This window comes from Labrus mixtus, chromosome 3, assembly GCF_963584025.1.
Source record: "Labrus mixtus chromosome 3, fLabMix1.1, whole genome shotgun sequence".
NCBI lineage: Eukaryota > Metazoa > Chordata > Actinopteri > Labriformes > Labridae > Labrus > Labrus mixtus.
The window spans coordinates 28,264,772-28,287,842 of NC_083614.1; the positions used below are offsets into that span (position 1 = coordinate 28,264,772).

Consider the following 23,071-nt stretch of genomic DNA (forward strand, 5'->3'; position numbering starts at 1 on the left):
GGTCATTTCGGTGAACACTGGTAAGTTATCAGCACCATCTTTATGAACGTTAAACACTTAATTACACATTTACATCTACAGTATGAGTATTTAATGAAGCTGGTGCGAGTGTGACAGCCTTTTCAGGATTACAAGAAGATTAAGAAATTATTAGATGTTGTATATCTTGTAAAAGATTTAGTTTAACTCAGGCTTTGTATTTTCACTTATACCAAAACACAGTACCCAGTCCTAGCCGACAGTTAAATAGATTTTATTTTTTTTTTATGTAATAGAATAAAACATTTCAGTTTATTTCACATCTATTTCCAGATTTCCAAAACTGCGAAAAGTGTGGACAAATTCTAGTTGATGCTTGACCAACAACGGGATCAGGAAGTTTCCGTTTTAAAAGTATTGCAGTTGTCACTCATACACACCACAAAGCAGACGTATAGTTCTCCTCTGAAAGAATTTATGACCAGTAATATAACTGAAACTATGTTTTCTTAATAATGTAAAACGTGATATATAGTTCAGCTTTTTTCAAATCTTTTTTTTTTTCTAATCATGAACAATGTATGGATAGCTCCCGTTTCTGCTCATTTCAGGCCCAGTGGAAGAGACTGGGCCGAATCTGCATATAGTAATCATCAGAAAATTCCCCTGCAGAATATATTTGCATAAGATTATTACTCATTGGCAGTGACCCCGAATGAGGATGGGCCACGTTACTAATAGGCTTCTCTTAATGCTAATATATAAATCCTGGGATATATATCCACTTAGACATTAATGACTAAATGTTACTTCTCAGCCTTGTCGCAGCGATGATCAAAAGTACTTCACTTGGCTTTTTTCCCCCTCTCATCTCTTTAAAATTTCAGCTCTGTCTTCCTTTTTCCGACTAACATTGTGGATAAAAGATTTCTGTGTGTCAGGCTTAAAGAGGCCAAATTATTCAGTGACTCTGGTGGAGAAAGTTTCAGCCTCACTGCCGGAGGGATGACTCTGAAGTTGTCTAGGGACTTTGAACTTGGTGTCATTGTAATATGTCAATGCTTAAGGGATAAAATTGCGCAATTTCTCCTCTTTAGATTCAAAATAGTCAAGATAAAAATAACACTCATGTTGCAGATGTTCGGTATTTGCCTGTAAACGGAGTGATTGATATATTAAAGAGTTACATTTGATGGAAAGTCAGCAAAAAGTACCTCTCCTTCCTCTTACCTTCTGGCTTTGTCTCGTCTGCATGATAACCAATAAAGATAAACCGTCTTCTGAAAAAAAAAAAAAAAAAAGGGCCACTGTCCCACCCCAGATTTGTGTGCCATCCTCTGGTCCTGTTCAGTATGCAGCGCGGGCAACAACTCAATTAACCAGAAGCCCCCAGCCATCACAGCAGCAGGCTGCCTCATAATATTTCCCATAATGTTTCATCCAATTTGGAGAGTTTGACGTTTACCCCCTGCAGGACTGCAGCCGTAGACAATGACTGAAGGCAAGGGGGGCACTGAGGTGATGATGATGTGTGTAATGTGTGTAATGTGTGTGTTTGAGGTAATAAGGAGTTGAAATCACAGCCCAGGCTGGCAGGTGAGCATCTCCTTTTTGCCTTTTTAACCAACTCCTCCGAAACTTTACAAGAATGAAGACAACTTTTTCAAAGCCTTGTACATAAACTTGACAGTCTACAAAAAGGAGAATTGGTGCGTCAATGTATATGTGTACGAGGAGAGTGTAAATGTATTTATGTGAGATATTCTACTGTAGCGGTAATGGCTGCTAAGACAGAGTGTTTTTATCGCAGCACCATTGTTTAAAGATAATGTTTCAGGAGTTTTACAGGGTTCTTAGCAATGGGGTCTTCCGGTCTATCGCCGTGTTGTGATGGATTAATAATGGATGAGAACAGGATGTTCAAGAAGAGGCCAAGTTAGAAAACCAGCAATCAAAACCAGCGATGTCAGAGACGAGAAAGTTACAAATAATTACATTTTTATCCTTCCCCTACGCACGATTTACAACCAAATGTGACAAAGGTCTCTCAAAAAGGAGGAAACACGTGCGACCTTTAAAAGTAGAAGCTGATATTTATAACCGTATGCTGTCACTTTTTCTAAACTAAGGATATCAAGTGCATTTCACCTTTTCCTCTTCATATTGGAAATTAATGAAAGACCTGCAGTTTGTAGGGATTTCACATTAATATAGATAATCTCATAAAAAGAGACAATCTTATTTTATCAAACATGTGCTTATATTACAGCATCATGACGGTAACATTTCATTATCAATATTTGATTTGTTTGTTCATCCTTTGTATAGCACAGAGGATGTCCATCCACCATCTACTGCATGCCTTAACTCGTGCGAATGAAGTTCAAAGTAAGACTTTTGAGGAGCCTCCTGTCTTTGGCATGACCCTATTTTTACCTCTCTACTTCCCCTCCAAAGCCCTCCCTCATTCTCCCTCCATCTCCCCCGTTCTCTTGGACAGAAGAGGACTCTGAAGCTCGTAAGTGACGGCGAAGGAGTCACCCCGGTGGAACTGATGCCCCTGATCAGCGATGGTCTGGAAAAGCATAAAGACAGTAACAGGATGGAAGGGGGGGCGGGGGAGAGAGAGAGGAGAATGCTGAGACAGCACTTTCCCCAACCCACAGAGGGAGAGGCGGAAGGTAGGTAAAGTAGGGGGGGGAGAAGAGGGAGGGGTCTCATTTATGATTAAAAGATAGGCCAGATAACCCTGCGAGCCTGGCCCATCACTCTCCTTTAAAATGAGGATCTAATGGCATCAAGGGAGGAAAGGGAGGCTTGGGCATCATTAACCAGAATCTCTGAATGCTTAACCCGGGGTATGGTGCCTCTCGCTGGGGGAGAGAGACCACATAAGCTTGCCTTAGAGCTGTGGATAAAGGTTAGACGTGTATTTTTTAGAGAGTATTGTCAAGTTTTCTGGCTTGTGTTTCTACTCCAAGAAGTCCAAGAATTCCTCAAAATTCCCCGGAGCCACAGAGCTCAGAGGATGTCATATGTAAGCGTGTATCAGTGTGTGTGTGTGTGTGTGTGTGTGTGTCATTGCCGAGTCTCTCTTCAGCTTGTCGCTCCTAATGAGTAGGTGATTAACGATAATGTATCTCATTAGTTAAAACAGGTTTGATAATGACACAATGTGGCACGAGAAGCACCACTCAACAGTCGTTTTCAAACATGGCTCCTCACAACCGACTCAACTTCAGCCCAGGATTGCTTTTTCTACCACTTTAAGGGGAAAACGTGAAAAATAAGAACCGAGTGCCATACTGTGTTTTGCTTGCTTTCAACCGTGACAATTTCCTTTATTGTTCCTCTTTTAACTCCCACATTTCCAACTAAAATAGCACATGCTGGAATCTACTGTCCTCCTGTGATGTTAACTTAAGACCTTCTGATTGTTCCCTGACGTCAGATAAGGCACGTACAAATCCACAAGGAAAGGAAAACCCCCACCAAAAACAGTTACAATGTTGAATTCATTGACTCTTTAAATGTAATTTTCCATCAAGCCTAAATAAAGAGATACTCCAAGAAAGATATGAAATTATCAATTATGATTTCGGTCCATCATGTTCTGTTATTATTTATAAATATCTACATTTTGGATGAGGTTGTGCAACACTTAAAATCTAAAACGTTAACACTTTGTGGTTGTTTAAACGTGGCACATGCTAATCAGCACAAAATACAAGTTTCTGCTTCTACAAAATATTTTCCATATTTCTCTCAAGCTGCTCGCACTCCTTCTTCCATACTTCCATCGGCATCTTTTCACTTCGTCTTCTTCTGTGTAGAAGGGCAAAACCTGCCGCAGTCTTACAGTCTCGATCCAGAGGAATGCTAATAGTTTGTAACCTGACCCAGTGTCACTCTAGTGCTACCCAAACAGGGTGTCCTGAAACCAACACCGTGAATGTTTCCATCACTCACATTGAGATATCAGTATCTTTATAGTTAGAAATCCTCCATATTTTACCAGCCCTTCTCCAGCTGCCCCCATAACTCTTACTTTGCTCGGTCTCAAGCAACGGATCCGTCTTATTTTGGGGAGCTGGATCTACAGAGAGTTTGAGTCTGAAAGAAGATACACAGAGGGGGGGGGGGGGGGCTGACATGATGCCAGAACATCAATCATGATGGACAACACTTTCCATTTTTGACAACAATTTCAACAGCTTGGGAACTTGCTTGCTAAAGTGCAAAACCACTGCAAGAAATATTTTAGATTGGATTAACCTTCAGAGTTTGCGTGATTCGTTTGTTGTCTTAGCACGTGTAAGCATTTAGCTTCTTGATTTGTGTATGAGCGTGGCAGTTTTCCTGAATGCAGCTCCCCATTGCTCACCGATGCTCAGTACACTCTTTGTCTGAAACTATTCAGTTCTTCTTACTGGAAATGGGCTAAATAATGACGTTTCATTAAAACTCTTTTTAGGTCATTTGTAATAAGTATAGACATATTGTCCATTGGTTTTGGAAATCAATACTCTTACAATGCTTTTTTATGACCTTGAAATTAGTATTTTATGATTTCCATTCATATTTATGTTTTTTGTCATTGATTAAAAGTGGATTGTTAGCCTCTTCTTTGATATTACACAAACAATTGAAAGTAAGCACATGGCTGTCGTCACCAGCCCAGGGACAACAGACGGAAATTAGCTTGTTCGCTAAATCTGGTACAAAGCATCTCTTCTCTTCTTGAGACTAATATTGTAAACTGTCCCTGATACAAATAAAGTAGGAAACAAAACAAATAAGTAGATGGTTACCTTGCCCTCTAAAAGTCCATTGACTTAAAAGCTATCAAGCAAGCAGATGTGAGGTTGCTGACGAGCTAGCATAGAGGATAAATGTTTAACTATGTGGGGAAACAAATTGGAAAAGGCCACTTCTCGAGAGTGATATTTCATGAACACACTTATATTAGGAATGGGAAAAGATGAGGTCCACTACGCTGTTTTAGAATTTATTCATACATTTTAAGATTCAGATCATGCAGAGACAAAGACAGACTTTTTTTTTTTGGTGTGTGTGCTCTCGATCGGGCCACACTGGACAGGCTCGTTTGTGTGTGTTTTCAGGTGGGGGAGGGGGGTGTTGACAGTAGGGGAAATCCCTTTTAGCACGTTCATAAAAGCGGCATTTAGCATTGTCACAACAACTGCTTAGGATAAGCCAAGCCGCCATTAAACAAGGGCAATGATGCACTACAAAGTCACATCCCCTCAGCACAGCAGCCCACAGACCGCGCTGCATAACTTACTGCCGGCGTTGTGTACAGTTCCTGGTACACAGCAGCACAGGAGAGTTTTTCTGAGTGATTTCCAGTGTGAAGTTATGGTGTTGATTAGCGCAGTGACAGGTGCCATGATTAAAATGGCCGATAGTAATAGTGCAGCATTCATGCATTGACAACTTTGCTCTGCATGGCTTTGTGAGGGGTGATGTATGACACCATTAGGGTAACCTCAGGGCCCTGGAGGACACTTATCTCCCTCGTCACGTCCTTCACACTCCCCATTCTCCCTCCAACAAAAGGACGCCTGCTCCCCAGTCTGCATGCTTATGAATTGTGTGCATGTGTGTGTGTGTGTGTGTGTGTGTGTGTGCGCATCTATGTGTCTGTGGGTGCAATATGTCTGTGTTCCCTGTTCATCCCTGGCAGTGAAAATGAATACTGCTTTATGTGTAGCATGTTTCATAATGTCTGTCTTTGTGTTTTTGCTTGTATGTCTGTGTCAGGTTAAGGCTCTTTTTATGTTGCAATGCACGTTTTTATGTTGGACTGCAACCTCATTCTGTGCTTTTACTGAAATGCTTGTACAATGTGCCTGCTGACATACTAAGAACTAAGACTACACAACTAAGAATTAACCATTATTAAATAATTTCTTTAATTTTTGCATCCTTCTATTTCTTGTGCAGTTCACATTTGTTTAATATGCTCTTACTTTTTTGTAAATAAATGCATTACGGTCTTAGAGTGGACTGTGTTGAATACCTGTTTTGTGCATTAACTCCATGAAATTAAAGCTCATGGAATAGCAAAATAAAAAATAAATACTAGATGTAGAAGGTGCAGTGATTCGATTGAGTATATTTGAGAAACTGTGATCATATTTCACCACACTATGATCAAACCAAATATATCCCACAATCTTTTTTTAGAGAGACAACAACACTTGGTGAAAAAGAATCCAGCCCCCATTATTCATGTAGGCAACAGTTCAATTCAGCCTTGTGTTTCTCTAGCAAGACTCAGGTTTAATGGCTTTAGCTCCCGCCTGTGAGCGTACAACTTTAGATTCCCACACAGTCAATGAAAGAACATGCTTGGGACGTATTGTCTGACAGTCGGCGGCTTAAGAGGAGGTTGTACCAGCTTCTGGTTCTAAAGTAGTTTAGCTGACTTCTCCGACAGTAACCTGAGCAGAGAGCATCGGAGCAGCAAACGGACGGGGGGGGGGGGGGGGGGGGTTCATGGTGCTCTATGTCACACTGCCAGGTGTCTGCTGCCCTTATTAGTTTTGAGGTTTGTGGTCATTTGGAGACCAAGTTTGTAAAGCTCACAACTATAGCTATAGCTTATTCATTGCTCAGCTCTTTAACAAAAGTGCAAAGATTCAAACTCTTTCTGAGTTGGAATTCTATTTGTCGAGTATTAGGGAGCAGCCCTATGTACTGTATTATTTACTTTAGAAAAGCCGTGACAGAGGGTAGACGATGATTGTCTCTAATGACTTTGGTGACCTCTGAAGTTTTAAAATGTTGTCTTAAACTGACATGACTCTACACCGTTTTGGGGCTCCTGTTTCATCATCTCGTTGGGAGCTAAAACAACACGTTTAAACGTTCCGAGTCTTTGACGGACATGTTTTCTATTTGAGCCCTGTGATGAGTGAAAGTGAACACTTCATTAGTTTGAATCGTTGCCATAATGAATATACTGCCTCAAAGTGCATCATGTGTACTTGGTGCCCGTGGTGACGTACAAAGTGCAAGATAACTGTAAACACCTCTTCATGCCCATGGGGCCTGTCGGTCGCGCTGCGCTGGGCAAATGTTTGTGAGAACACCTCGGTAAACATGCACATCCTTGGGGGGGGTCAGCCAAGGGGTGGCTGACACCCAACACACCCTCCTCCACCACCATCGATACTGCAGTCATGTCAACGGAAGTGTAAGGCAATACCCAGTTTTCCTAACAAGTTGAACCCAGCCGGAGGCATCCTGGCATCCCGAGACTCCAAACACATGTCCCCTCCCCACTTCAGAAATACACACACCCTTATTTTTGGCGGCATGCAACCCCTTAATTATTTCAGTGGGCTGAATTTGAGACGATTGGGTTCTTAAGGTTTGGCGGAGGGCAAGGAGTCAAGATACTGAAGAACAGCAAGAAAGAAACACCGAAGGCGACAGGATATTTAAGGGAGGGTGGGCGGGGGGAGTCGAGTTTTAGAGGATAGACACGTACGCTTACTAAGGAACACACAAACTGCTGTCCCTGTCTCTCTTCTACCCATCGGCGAGCCCCTATCCCACCACTGCTGATGAGAAAAACAGCCACAAGTGCTAAGCTCCCTCTTACCCCGGGATTGATAACATTTGTAATCGAGGTGCTTACTATGGAGTGCCAGCTTCCTCGGTCGTTGACGGTGGTTTCCAGGTTGTCTCATTGCAGAGACGGGAGGCGAGGGGGCAATGGGGGGGGGGGGGGGGGGGGGGGGGGGGGGGGGGGGGGGGGGGTGATTCGAATGTGTTAAGAGTGTGCAGTGTCCACACGGCCATTAGCAAACAAACTCGGGTGGGGAAAGCTAAGATCAAATTCAATGTCCTCTAAAGGCCAGTTCAGTGATTTATGCCGGAATTCAATGGCAGAGAGGAAAAACATGTGATGAAGAAAGATAACACCAGGCAACTCACAAATTTGTCCCTCTTACCCCGGGATGGATGATTGATTTTTAATTCAGGTACTTATGGAGTTAGCCTAATATTTGAAATGTTCTTACAGATTTGACTCATGTCAATGCTCCAATCACACCATGCTTAACAATGGTTGACATTAAGAACGGGAATAAACTGTTCTAAAAGATTATTTCTATAGCTATATGCTTTTCAGAATTCTTTATAGCTAAATATTTGTAATCAAAGGCAGGTCCAGAATGGTCTGTATTTAATTTGTTGTTATCACCTTTATAAATTTATTCCAAACACCTGCTGTGTGCTTCTAAAGATGTCCGTGTGTTGAGTGATGTAATGGAGCAGCATGAATATAATTAGACTAATGATGCATTGACATGTAGTTTGGTGCCAAAATGTGGGCAATGAAGGCGAACCATGTTCAGGGTGTCAGACCTGTAAAACAATTGAAATAATGTACAATTTATTTCATTTAAGTTGTTATATTTGCTAATTGCTTTTTTTTAAAAAAATATAGGAATTCATGTTTGGCATTTAAGGTATTTTAATTGAGTTTCAAATCTATTTTAAATCTTGAAAAGTCTTTGTGGGGGAAATTCCTGAAATGCAACAACAGCCCTGACAATAAATTAGCCTCATATGTGTATCGTGATTAAATAAGCCTGAATTGAGATAAAACTATTTACATTTTAATTCTGTGGATCGATCAAACCCAGCGGTGATGGTGACCGAAGACTCTTAATCTGCAGTATTTTTGCGCGCACACTTTCACTTCCCACTGAAAAGCTGCTGATGAAACAGCATCATCGTCCACTGTAATAGAGAAATAAGAGCGAGAAGAAGGAGGAGCACAGAAATGATCGTGAAAGTGAGCTCTAGTTATCCTCCAAAGATGAGGACATTGTTCAAAAGAATCGTAATATTTTGCACATTTTTTGGACGTTATCAGCAGCTAGTTCGCGGCCCCCTCACTGTCAAATCTTCATCCGAAGGAGAGCGTTTTCAGAGACGCTGGTTTCTAATTTGATACTGCTTTGTTTATTACTACAGATTTATTATTATGTGTCAAAAACAATGAACACTGAAGGAATTTTAACCCAAAAGCCTTGAGCTCTTAGAAACAATTATTGAAGGTGTGAGCAGCAGCTCAGTAAACAGTTCTGAAGGCGAATGAGCTTCATTCTGTGTTTAACCCCGCCCCCCCCCCCAAAAAAACACTTTTAATAGCTCTACGTAATATAAAAGTCATATGTGACAATGCCCTTTGTCCAGATTCAAACAGTTACTACTACATCTTTGTGCAGTAGTAAACGAAAACAAAGAATCAAATCATCATGCTCCTCAAACGAAAATAGGCATTACGTCTCAACAAGCCCGCCTCAGTCTAATAAACATTGTGCAGAGCTGATCAGTGCTTGTGGTGCAGATCAATACTGACTGAATGAGAGTAATAGCTTTCACCTTAAAACACACATACTCTAATTAAGCCCAGTTTTCAAACAGACACTTGACATTTCGAGAGCAACTGTTTGGTGCATCAGTGCTCAAATAAAAATGTTTAATCTGGATCTTTGAATATTTCTTACACTTGAGGAGAGGAAATAAAAAATGGAAAAAAAAAAAAACTGAGAACAAATAAATGTCATAGAGCTGCTTTTCTCCGTTTCCTTCTCGTTACATTTTTTGCTGGGCATTCAGGATTAAAGTTGAAAAGTAAGTTGTACAAATGACCTACAGAGTTCCTGGCTCCCAAATGGCAAGTCTAAAAGGAACAACTTCGATAAATCACAGAGCGAAACTCGAGTCCGTGGCTGTTGTTGGAGATTTATTGGCAGCTGTATTTTTCTAGTGTCAACTGATGTTCCATAAGACTTCGCCAGCGTCTTACATTGCTTCACCAATGCTCCCTCCACACCATTACATACCTAAACACACACACACACACACACACACACTTCACTTCTCCACTCCATCAACAGCCGTCCAGCATTTAAATTTGAGAGCTATTCCTGTGAGACTGTTAAACACGACAGATTGAGATGAGTGGCAAACCTCTATGCTAGCATTAGCCCACTTATCTTATTAGTGGGGCAGCTCGAACACATTTGATACCCCCCAGGCTACTGCTGCTGTTGGCCTCAGGGAACTCGCTATGGCTTCAAAGACCAGATCTGGCGTCCTGGTGGCTCAGCATGCTGAGACGCATACCACAGCGATGTCGGTTTGAATTCAGCCCGGGCAGTTGCTGCACATCTTGCTGTCACTCTATCTGTCCAAATGACGAGTCAGTGTAAACTATTTGATGAACAACAAGTTCCCAAATAGTTCTGATGGACGAGTGAGAGTAAAAAAAAAAAGGGGAAAGCACTTAAGATATCAGAAATGAACCTGATCAGTTTAATTATTTCGTATGACATTTGATTTGACTTCTCACAGGGTGGGAGTAGGCTCTGGCTTTGTGACTTTATATTTAACCTAAAAAAATGTAAGAATTTTAGTTATGCTTGAACAGCTCAAATAGCAGATCAAAAGTCAAGTCATGCAAATTTATGACCATAACTCTCGACATTTCTACACAAATATCTGTACTTTCTACTCCTTATTTACAAAAAAAAAGTGTATTTAGGTTTGGTTTATTGTACGTGTGTTAGAATTATTTTTTGTATCACTGCACACCACCTTCCCTAAAACATGATCCTAAATAGTTGGGAAAACAATACAGCTTGTATCTCCACCGGTGCAAATCAGGAGCTACAGAGCTTATATGAGGAATACAATAAAAGATGCACCAAACATAAAAAGAAAGTGTTGTAAAAGCAGGAAATGCGATGCTCACCCATCAGTCAAATCACGGGGCTTGCCTCTTTTCAATGTGAAGTTACATTTTTGTGGAGCTGAACGTCAGGCTGTGTGTGTCGGCTCCTCTGCAGGTACAGGGCTACGTGAACCTACAGCGTTTGCAACGGCCGCAAATTCAAAGCAGAAGTATCGATCAGGCTTCAACGGGTTTAGAGCACCAAAGCATTCTCCTCTAAAGTGATCTGCACATTGATGTCAAAACTCATTTTCAGTGAATATTTTTTTTATTTACAGAAAGTAAAAAGCATTTCAGCTAAGTCTTCCAAATATGACTTCATGGTTCAGTTATCATTGCTTTGAAACAGCGTGTAGAAATGTCCTTCATTTAAAAATAAAAATGTCAACAGGACATTTAGGATTCTGCACTCTTCACTTTTTACTTTAGGAAAAAAGTTGGATCAGTACTATTTCTTTTTCCAGAGACTCTGTCCTTTGAGTCGATTAAAGAACGTGTGTTCTTTTGCAACCTCTAGAAAATGACTATCAAATCAATTTCCTTTCTTTTTACAATTGCTTTATTCCAGCTGAGCTTGTGCAAGGCCCAAATAAATACATACTAATATTACATTAGAGCCCAATCAATACAGAAATTACATACGCTTACAGGGCTAAAAGCAAATCATCTGTGGTAGAGAGAACTTTCCCCGTATTAATGTCGATGTGGTTAACACACAATAAAGATCCTTTAATGTGTTTGTGACGTCTGGTCATTGAGAACACACAGGACTTCAGAAGCAGCTTTAACCTTTCACTTTTCACTTTTCACTCTTGACGCCTGCCGCTTCATGAATGAACGAGAGCTAAAAGGGTCTTAAAGTCACTGACAGTCAGCGTTTCCTAAACTATGGCCGGCGACCCCATGATGGGTCACAGGGCTATTTCCAGTCAAAGCACGCATGACAAGACGACAAGCTGTTATTCACGGCCGTGGGTTTCAGGGTTTCAGCTCATTCCGTCAAACTGTGTGGTCAAGTATTTACAACTTCATTCTCCCTGTGAGCACGGATAATATTATATGTTCTAGGTGTGCTGACAAATCTGTTCAAGTTTCATTGTGATGTTATTTTAAATGATCTGCCACATATTGTCTGAATTAAATGTTAGTCTCATTGTTTTTAAATGGTAAAAAGCAGCTCTTACGTTTCCCCTGGCCTACAGTGACACTTCCAAACTCTGGTTTTGGTGGCTCAATAATTAAAAATCCCCCAAAATATTCATATAAGACAAAGAACTGAAACAAATTGTTCACCTTCAAAAGGCTGGGAACCACAAATGTTGACTTTGGATACACATATGATTTTTTTTTTTTTTTTACAATTTTCTTTTATCCAGTTAGAAGATCATTTTGAGAGAATAGAGATGATTAAAGGCATCAAAAACAGACGTATGCTTAAATTAAACCGGTGAGAAGTAAAATCCTGTCAGAATATAAAATGAAATTCTGTCAAAATGCAACGTCGTCATTTCTGCAAAGCAGGTTTACACACGTTTTTTACACACTTCTTCTCTGTATTTTGGTGCAATGACGAGTACTGCGCTATAAAAAAGAAAACGAGATAACGGCAGTCTTCCTGCTGTCTTGAATAATAAAAAAATAAAATAAAATAATTACATCTGAGATATTCATAATACACTCGTGGTTTAGCCACACTTATCTAAACGGCTGCTCAAATGGTGTGTTCCTCTTTTTGTAATGACCCACTTCATCTCACTGGACGGGCGTGATTGACGGCTGAGATCTGTAGTGGTAATGATACGGTGTAAAGCAGTCTATGTGTGTTACTGTAAGTAGCAACACATAAGTCTAACCTTTAGCTGCTCTCTGAAAACTGAGCTGAGAGGAGCTGCTTTGATGATTTGAACCCTGTGCTTACGCATCCAGAAAACACACACACACACACACACACACACACAGCTGCAGCCACACACAAAGCGGGCGAATACTTATTTTGCAACCTGGTGTAAAGTTTACCGCACCTTGACTGCTGTCGTCCGCGCTAAGCCTCATCGGTAACAGAAAACAGTGTGTGATCTTTCTTAGATCCTTTCCTGTTGGTGCTTTAGGTGACAGGTGAAGGATAGACAGTCTTCTCCTTTTGCTTTTCTTCTGTTAAGTTTCTCTAACACACACACACACACACACACACACACACACACACACACAAACACACAAACACACACTCACAAAGTCAAAGAATCCTCCCCATCAGCACCCCGCTGGAGAAATCGCTTACCAAGACTCTTTGCTATTCTTAAAGGAGGCGTGTGAACATGTTGGGTGGGCACTGCACTGCTCACCTGCCTTTCTTTAGCACACTCTTCACTCTTTCTTTCTCACACTTTCTCTCTCCCCCCCCCCCCCACTCTCTCTCTCTCAACTACACACACTAGTTCACCTCACACACACACACACTGTCAAACACACACTTGTCACCATAAAACAGGTTGTGTTGTCAAGTCTCCTGTCACCATGCTTGTTCTTCTATGCCATATATGAGCTCTCTCAGCTGTTCGTCGCAGTTGAACCACAATTAACCCCCCCTCACACACGCACACACACACACACACACACACACACACACTCAGCACACACACACTCAGTTTGCACTCTCTGTCTGTCTCGCTCTTTCTCACTGCTGCCCTTTCACTCTCAGCCCACAGACTGCAACCCAATCCGTGCAGCAGCAGACTCATTCACTCAGTCTGTCAGTGTGTAAAGTGTCACTTAGTGAGTTTACAGCATTACTTCTCTGTGTGTCGCAATGTATGCAAACATATAAACTGCACACACACACACACACACACACACACACACACACACACACACTCTTAATCTTGTAATATTTTTAACTTTTAAACACGCGCAGAGATCATTGATGAACAGTTTGAATATGTTTCATCAGTTTCTACACCAGATTCCAAAGTTTAAATGCCAAACTCATAAACCAAGAATAAACTAAAGGAGAGATCTGTCGCCATAAATCAAAAGAAGGGTTATGACACCGGCGGTATCCGAGTAATTTGACATCTAAATGAGAAAAAAACAGAAAAATGTTTTCAGCTAAGGACAACAATTTATTTTCATAGATGATTGTAAAAGTAGCAGGAAAATATTTTACTCTTAAGTCATTCTTAAAGTGAGAAATATGTGAATGGAAGATCAAACAGGGAGGATTTTCTAGGCTTAAAGTAAAGTTTCTGGTAAAGTAATCTGTCAGAAAGTATGGCTTTTACAGGCTGCAATATTCGAAAACCCTAATTTATTTATTGGACATATCATATCATATCATATCGTATCATATCATATCATATCATATCATATCATGCTTTTCATAGCCTCAGTTACTCTCACTAAAAGATTCTAACAGAAAACAAACACAGATCTATCCCAACAAGCATACTAACCTAAATAAAATCCATAAATGTAAAAAAAAAAAATCCATAAATGTTTCAATACACGGGGTAGCATTGAATATATCACATGTACATCTTTTAGTGGAAATGAAGAAACCGCTTGTTCTGTCAGGAGTTAAGTGTCTGACCACTTGTCCCGTAACATCCGCTCCTCTTGTATGCAACAGCTGATTTAAATAATAATGCACGCTCCTCTTTCTACCTAATGAAGAGTCTGTATTAAATCAGGAACATATAAATACAATAACAGTCTTAATGCAGCCTGTAGCTGAGGTGGTTTGAGATGTTTGAATTTCTAGTCTCAAGTTGACTGACTGACGCAGTGACAGATGTAAATATCGGCTTTCATTTTATTAGAGGAGGCGCTGATGATTTGAAATGGCGACCAACTCATTAAGAATAAATCTTGTGCGTGTGGTGCTTGAAGCAAACATTGTTAGCATTACACATCTAGGTGAAACGATTCCTAACAGAACTCTTTCTAAGATGTTGTGTCACTGACCAAGTTTTAATTTCCCCCCCAAAAAAAATCTCATCAGAAATACTTGATCATACCCAGGGGAAATTTGGGCATGATGGTTGGTCGTATATAAAATAGAAGCACAAGATTCAAGCATGAAAATATGAGATGTAAGGGAGAAATATGTAGTCAATTATTTTGTCGATCATAGGTGCAATTTGAAATACAGTAAACACAATATATAGGACAAGAGGAAGAAATATAAAACAAACCATCTGTATAAAATATGAAACATCTACAGATGTGTGCATCCCATAAAGACAAAAGCTGAGAAATGGGTTGTGATGTGATAAAAATATGAATTCCAAAATTGTTCCAATAAGAGCAAAGATACATAGGAACATCCTTTTAAGGCATCATGGCATATTAAACGCAAAGTATGTAAATTCTGCCGCCAGGGGACTCTCAATCAAAACAATAACAAAAAGATGATGTCGACGCTGGTGGGGAATCTTGGAAGTTCTCTCTTCCCCCTCCCCGGATGAAAACAAACTCTGAGTTTGAACTCTGAGACGAACGGACGAAACCGACCTGAGAAAGAGAACAGCTTGACAGACGACGTTTCCAAATATAATTCACTTTAAAACATTTTTTTTTATCACAGCAGCACATACAGCAACGGTACGGCAGCTTTCAGTAGCAGCTCACGCTTTCCTTATGCAGCCTTCTTTGATGTAACATCTGGTGTTTCCATGGCAACCGTAAACACGTCAAGTCTGTCCCAGCGGCTAGCTAATGTGAGTACTCAACAACAACAAAAAAGGATAACATAGGTTTAATTTTGGTATTTTAATGTAACGTTCTTTTTTGCTTTGCAGTTTATTAAACCTTTTTATAACAAAATGCAACAGATTATACCTCTAACAGAAATATAGTAAAGTTGAACACACTATGCATTCTGTTCATATCTGACCAAGATGATTGTGTGGGCCCATTTAGGTAACTCACAACTCAAATATAAAACATGAGAGTATCTGAATGTGTTTTAAATGAGCATTTCCCAGGATGTAAACACTTTAGCTGATCCATGATGTGGAGAACTGATCCAAATGTGTTTTCATTTAAAGTAAATGATGTTCGTAAACAAGTCGCTGGTGCCAGTGAAAGCTTTATGCAGTGAAATGGGCAGGGATGAGCGTATTTGTCAACACTTGTAGACTCCCACCGCTGCGAACAGCAACACTTCACAGCACAGCCAGAGCTCCGTCTAACTAAGCACAATACAGTCGTGGAAACCATTAAAATCCCCCCAACTCACTCCATCACCATTTCCAAAGTGATCTGATGGAGATATTACCTAAATGGCTGGCAAGCTGTGGGCTGCTAACTGAATGCTAATATGTGTCAGAGCCCGGCTGAGGATTTATGGCCCACCATCTGCTCACCAGCATACAGTACAATGTTAGCTTACAATGTTAGCTTTGATCAGGACCTCCCTGTTCATTCCTCCCAATCACTCATGTGAGCAGGAATTAGCACCAAGTTCTTTCTCCTTGAACCTAATCATGTTCTCTGCTGCACACTGCTCATTTGAATATGAATCCATTTACATTCTGGGGCCTGAGTATTTGTTTTTTAAGAGCTACACGATGGCGCGATTAAAAGCAGTGTTGTTTTCTGATTCATAACATGATTAGGAGGGTTTTGCAAATGAATAGTCATTAAAATGGCATGAAATGAATTAACACTGGAAAAAACCAAGGCCGTCATTGAACCGTCTTTTAGTTGTTGCAATGTAATAACTCTGTTGGATTAAAACCCATGTAAATCCAGGACCCTATATCTTCTGAAATATGTAGATGTGATGACATTGTTGCTTAATTAAAATCAGTATTTCTGCCTTTAGCAGACACTGACCGTGTGCATTTCAGTCAGTTTATTATTTAAGGGTTTAGTTCCCCTTTTTGAAGATGCACATCACTGTTTCCTAGCAACAGTTTTACACAGTCCCAAAGCTAAAACTAGCTTAGCGCTGAACAAAAACTAGGAGGGGGAAACTACGCCCGTGAACGTACTCGTACTTGTGAGAGGGCGCCCGCCAGGAGAAAATTACTTTGTAGTGAAATGGGGTAAAAAAAAAAAAAAAGAGAGAAAGGAGAAGAAAAGGTAGACAATCAGGAAGGAAAGAAGAAGGAATAGGATGAACCCACACAAAAATGTGCACCCACGATCCAATGTTACTGCACGATCCTGCACATGGCCGATGTTGCTATAGGAACCTGAGGATTTGAGTCTACTTTGTTGCTTCACATAATTCTTACAGCATGTTTTTGCTCACTTCAATACATTTTTATTTATGTATTTAAAATAGGGACAGTGCACATTAATGAACATAAACATGTAAATATGCCAGATTGTACACTCATTTCCACCTGTAGTCCCCTGGCAGGTTGGTGGTAAACAGGTAAACAAAGTTACATAAAACCACGATGACAAGCAAAACCAATACAACAAGATATGTTGTTTTTTTAAATCAGTTTCTTTACTTAACTGAAGTCTTTTTCTCCTCATTCTTTGACAGTCAGATAGACGGTTTTGGGCATTTTTGGATGGCCAGGTTTTTCTTTAAATAAATTATTATTATCCATCGTTCCAATTTAAGAATGAATGAGTGTAGAGTCGAAGAAAATAATAGATTTAATTTGATCAGGAGTCTGCAGGTTCTGCGATTGTTGATTTAGAAGCGTTTTTTCAATAGTCATTACATCATGAGTTTTTTTTGTCTTTATTTGTATTACTCTTCCTGTAGCTATTTTATCACCTCTACTACCATTACAGGTCTTTTCTGTCTTCAATTTTTTTTAATCAATTATTGAAATTTATAAAGAAAAAACAAGAAACTCTCAGAATTACCACTATGAGCATTGTAGTTGTATCATTTAAGTAGTGTCAAAAAAGCATCTGTGTCGCTGCTCTTTCCTCCAAAGATGCCGTTATTTCCCAGCTTCTTTCAGTAAACACTGAGATCAACTTATTCAAAACGTATCTGACAGCACACTTTGTCTTCAAAAACATTGTGTAAAAAGTCATTTAGGGTGAGCGCGTCTCCGTACTTATTGCTCAAACACTGCGTGACATTTAATAGAGGACACATAATGAACTAACTGTCCGCTAGTGATCTATATGGATCTGTGAGGGAAAATAGTGAACTTTGTGAAGAATTCCATCCAATCCATCTGTCCAAACAAGTTTATTCTAACATTTATCTTCCTGCAGAAACCTCCAGGCCCACAGCGTGCCTAATGCCATTTGATGAAACAGTAAAGATTCTCCATATCTTCTCCACACTAAAAGGCTAATTGCTGTGCTGTAGTCAGATTTACGTCCTCCCCATTCTCCTTTATGCGTCAGGCATCTGTAAGCCCTCACGCCGCCAGTCTCCAAAGGGGTGTATGTTATGATCCCTTGTCAGCGAAATCAATCCTTATCAATTTTAAAGTTCAGGTTTTTATTTCATGGCTTTCAAGGGAGCGCCTCTCAAGCGAAAATGACTATTCCAGCTCTTTTTTTCCCTTTCGGCCCCCACCTCTCTTCCCATCTGCGTCCATATTGATCGTCTGTGTGTGAGGCTCCCCTGCCATTTTCGCCCCGCGGCGGCCCACTGGACTGTTGTCAGCAAATGCCTCAAGACATAGCTTAGTTAAATAATGCTAACTAGAGCCAGTGATCTGTCTCAATGCAGCTCTCTGAAATTAACAAGCTCTGGTAAATGAAATGTCTCCATATTGTCTGGGAATAGAGCAACAAAGGTCAGATGAGGTACGACAGACGGTTGAACTTTTCTTTAAACATCACGGGAAAACATTTTTTTATTTATATTTATTGCAAAATTCTTCATGTTACATACTAAATTTACAAAGTTTATGTTTTGAGGTGTCAATTACTTTTTTCTACAAGATTTAACTGATTAGACATCGCTTCTGGATAGTGGGGAAGAAAATCGGTGTGGTGGTGTGAATGAAGAGTTTTCATTCAACCATCAACACAATGCAAATCTGTTCCTACGTAGAAAAAATATAGCCGAATTTTAAATCTCAGCCCTGTATTCAATGTTTTCTCCCATTTCCACTTGGATTTAATGTAAAATCCTCAAAAGAAAAGGGAAAATTAAGCTACTTTTTCTTTGCCCATATTGTCTTGACCTGTTTTCAGTACAACAACAGAGAAATAGTTCCTGATAGTGCCGAGTCGAAGCATTTACTAGCAGCCAACAAAGTTTACCCCTTCGGTTTCTTTGACTCTTTTCCTTTTACAACTTGTGTCAGGTAAACATTGAAGTGCTGGAGATTAGGCCGAGGTGCTGTTGTTCACACTGTGTGCGAGAACCAGTGTGTATGTGTGCATGTTTGTATGTGTGTGTACTGTACAAGGGATAGCTGTGAGGCCTCCAAACAGTAAACTAATGGTTCAGCGCTAAATGCCCACTAAGTGGGTGGGACAAGGATGGCCTGACCCCGCTGGCCTTCCCACCAGTCCCCTCTAACAGCTTGGCCTCGGGGTCAGCTCAATTTCCCCACTGCTGAGTGGTCATTACGGAGCACGGCTTTGATAAATGCTCACGCCTGCTGCTGGCTGGAAGCGCTGCACATCTTCCAGGCACAGAAAGCTCTACCGTGCAGCCAAACAGATGAGGGAGGAGAAGAAAGGGATAAAAAAAAAAGAGAAAGAAAGGGTAGACAATCGGGAAGAAAAGAAGAAGGGATAGGAAGAAGCCACACCAAAACGGCACCCATAATCCAATATTACGATCCTGCACATGGCTGATGTTGCCTAGGAACCTGATGATCTGAGTCTGCTCACATTTTCCCTCAGACAGAAAGGGTTCAATGAGAAAGATAGAAGAGGCAGCGAGGAGGAAAAACAAATCAGATGAAGATTGTTACAGACCCCAGCGACCGTTCCAATCTCTCTTTTCATTCTCTCGTTTCTGAGGCTCTCATTGTCTCACTTCCACTGAGACAATGTTGATAAAAACCTCTGAATGCAATCATCTCCCATTCTCCGAATACCCTGAATGCTCCAAGGTGCTGGTGGTGACAGTGCGGGGCACTCAGGCAGATCTGCTCTGCTGGTCTTCATGGCCTCTGTCCCTCGTTCACAGTATGGCTTCATCACCAAACTTTGGCCGCAAAGTTGACAACAGCTGTTTACGTTTTGCCAAAATGAGTCAAGCCTTTGGAATACTATTTGTAATACACGTACTTTGAAGTATCCAGTTTGATTGCAGTTACCACTGACTGTTTATAAACATGGACGACATGTTTCCATTTACTTCCATTGTATAAAATTGAAGCCAAAAGACCCTTACGGCAGGCGGCAACATAATGCACTGCTGCTGTCATTCGCAGTCAAGACATAAGCAAAATGGATCTGACTGGTGGAGCCACAGCCTGCGACTACTTCTCTTATTCCTGTGTTTTCAGTAATTTCACCTCATATTCAACATTTGTAAGAAAAAAAACAAAAAATGAGTTGACTATATTAAGAGCAAAGCCAGCTATTAACAGTTTACTGTTTAATGTTTAAATGGATCATTTTGAATGAGCACACTGACTGTTTCAGGAGCTTTGACAAGTGGACTACAGGCTCCTGTCTGACTCTTGTGCCACCATTGTGACAGTACCATCATGCTCAGTGGAAACATGAACCACTATCCAAGGAAGAGTGAGTGTGCACGGTTTTCTCTCTGTTTGTGTTTGAAGACCAGAGAATAAGGTCGAGTTGATTACATGCAAATACAGAAACAAACAGAAAGACACAAGCGAGACGTCGAGGGCTTCACACTGCAGCACGATGACAGTAAAGCAACGCTGACAAACAGACAAAAACAAGTAAAAAAAGCTGAGGAAATAAATGTGTTTCCCTCTGGTAGCATGAAACACCCATCACTGAAAAACTGATTATAAACGCCCAAACTAAACAGCTAAAAGACACCAACAGTTGTAAAGATTCAACTATGGTTTTCGGCTCTGATCTGATTCTGATATAGATTTAACGATACCAATACTGATATTTTTATCACCATAACTAATAGTGTTATTGTTGTTGTTGGTATTATGTGTGAGGCAGCTACACACAGCTGTAGTAAACAGGAAGCAGCGGCTAATTAAAAGTTTTAAACTGAAGTGTAAGAACTGTTCTTTTGATCATATAGAAGTCTGAACGTCGTCATGGAGACTATCTGGGGACACTTCTTAAAGCTCTTTCTGAATGTCTTCAGAGTGAGACAATATTTAAAGTGCCCACCCCTCTTTCTTGACCTGTGTTGTTGATCGGAACCGTTTGATGCATAAATGACATCAATATCTGACAGCGATACCGATATTAGATCGGATCGGTCCCATCTCTAGACATCTCCTAATATTGTAGTATGAAGACACATTTTATTACCTTTATTAGCCCGAGGCGTTTCGGCTTGTGGCCATGGATGACCCTGATGGAGGCCACAAGCTTAAACACGTCGGTCTAATACAGTTCATCAAATTGATCTTCATACTACAAGCAGTGTTCTCAGAAATAGATGTGTAATGATACAGATGAGTAGGAAGGCATATACCTATGTAGAATTGGCGCTACACAAATAAAGATCGATTGATTGATGCCTTAGTGTGCCATGTTGTGTCTTATCAGCACCATGGCACGGTGTCTGTGTGGTCGCCAGTATAAAGACTCATGACTTGCACCGTCCGCAGTGCCACTGTACCTCATTTCCAATGTGATGGTACAACTTAAACTATTATCCGTTCCATTATAACAACATAGTACCATTTATAGAACGTGGCAGGTGTATGTAGGAGTGCAAGTGTGATACATGCACGTGTCGCCGTACGAACGTGTGAACCTCTCACAGAGCCTCCGAGAGATTGATGTGGTGCAGCGAGCTAAAGTAGTCTCACACCTCCCCAGCTGCTCCGTCTGAGACAGAGGCCTGCTGGTTCACTTACCGTCTGAAACTGAGCACGGCCATGCACGCGGTATTTAAAAATATAAAAGCTAAAGGGCCTCCCTCGTGGCTACGGCTACATGAAGCTACTGGTTCCATAATGGCTCTTCTATCAATTGTTGAACACAGAGCTAATGTGCTGCCATTCTTTAGCATGCTGGACATAATATAACTATTAACTTGATGACTCTGGAGCTGTGCCACTGCTGCACTGCACAACTGCTCGGGCATTTACACGTCTTATTTAGCTCAATTAGTGTTTCAAATGGGAACAGTTTGAGATAAAACATCGAGGCTCACTTGTGATTTTTCTTTTCTCTCCTCTTACTTTAAGTCTTAAGACGGGCATCATGAAAACACCACATAAGTATTTACAAAGAACCTTTTGTCTTTTTCTTTCTTCACACATTATACTCACTATCATCCTGAAAACATCAGAGAGTTATGATTTATGATGAATTAATTAATCAGTAAATTAATGAAACACATTTATTCCTAACTTTTTTCTTTGTCAAAGGTGTACAGCAATTTTTCAAGGAAGACAAATGTTTTCGAGGTCCATGTTCTTAATTGTGAGTACTTACAGCTTTAAAGATGTAGCTTCACTTTCAGCTGTTGGAATTTATGATTTATCAGTTTTTTTTAGTAACTTTTGCCATTTTAGAGACTTGATTTATTGAACAATCTTGAAAATAATCGACTGATAAATTCATAATGACAATTATTTTTCTCATTGTCACACAATCAACATGATTGCATATATTCTGTCAAAATAATAATCAGTGAGGTGTTCTTATTTATGGAGAATTAAACATTTTTTGATGATCTATTGTGCAGCTACGATAAGAAGAAGAAATTGCTTGCCCCGTGGGTTGTAGAGAAACGATTTGTAAATGTCCTGTACGTACAGCAAAACTGAAGAATGAAGTGGACTTTGACTTTGAAGAAACTGGCTGAAGAACAGTGATCACATCTTGTGTTTAAACCGCTTCCACATCGCCAAAGCATATGAGCAAACATAGCCCAGATGTTGGGACGTTTTTAACACTCTTTTCTGTACAGTATTTGCGATTGTGTGCAAACTTACAGACTCACTCAAACACAAATTAACAACTGCATGGACTGAGAAAACAAACACTGGCAGACATGAAAACCGAAGCTAAAGTGCCGTAGCGCTACATCAGCGGCTTTGAACTCAGCGAGTTAAAAGGCTTTGAGGCCACAGAGTGGTATGTTTAGTACACATGTGACATGTGTTTGTTTAGTCAGAAATGAACGGGATGCCTTGGAGCAAGGACTTGTTATTTTATCACCTTTTCTGCTGGTTCGCCCCCCCCCCCCCCCCCCCCTCAAATGTTGTCTTCTTCTCACATCTGTGTTTTCTCTCCTGT

At 40.4% G+C, this 23,071-nt stretch overlaps 1 protein-coding gene across 1 annotated transcript in view; it reads right to left on the reverse strand.

The window, feature by feature from the left end:
• pgm1 (phosphoglucomutase 1) overlaps window positions 1-3,043 on the reverse strand; it is a 139,556-nt gene extending 136,513 nt beyond the window's left edge. Inside the window, exon 1 of the mRNA XM_061034353.1 lies at window positions 3,029-3,043. The gene's annotated coding sequence lies outside the window, so the exon portion shown is untranslated. The remainder of the gene's footprint in view (window positions 1-3,028) is intronic.
• Between the last annotated feature and the right edge of the window lie 20,028 nt (window positions 3,044-23,071).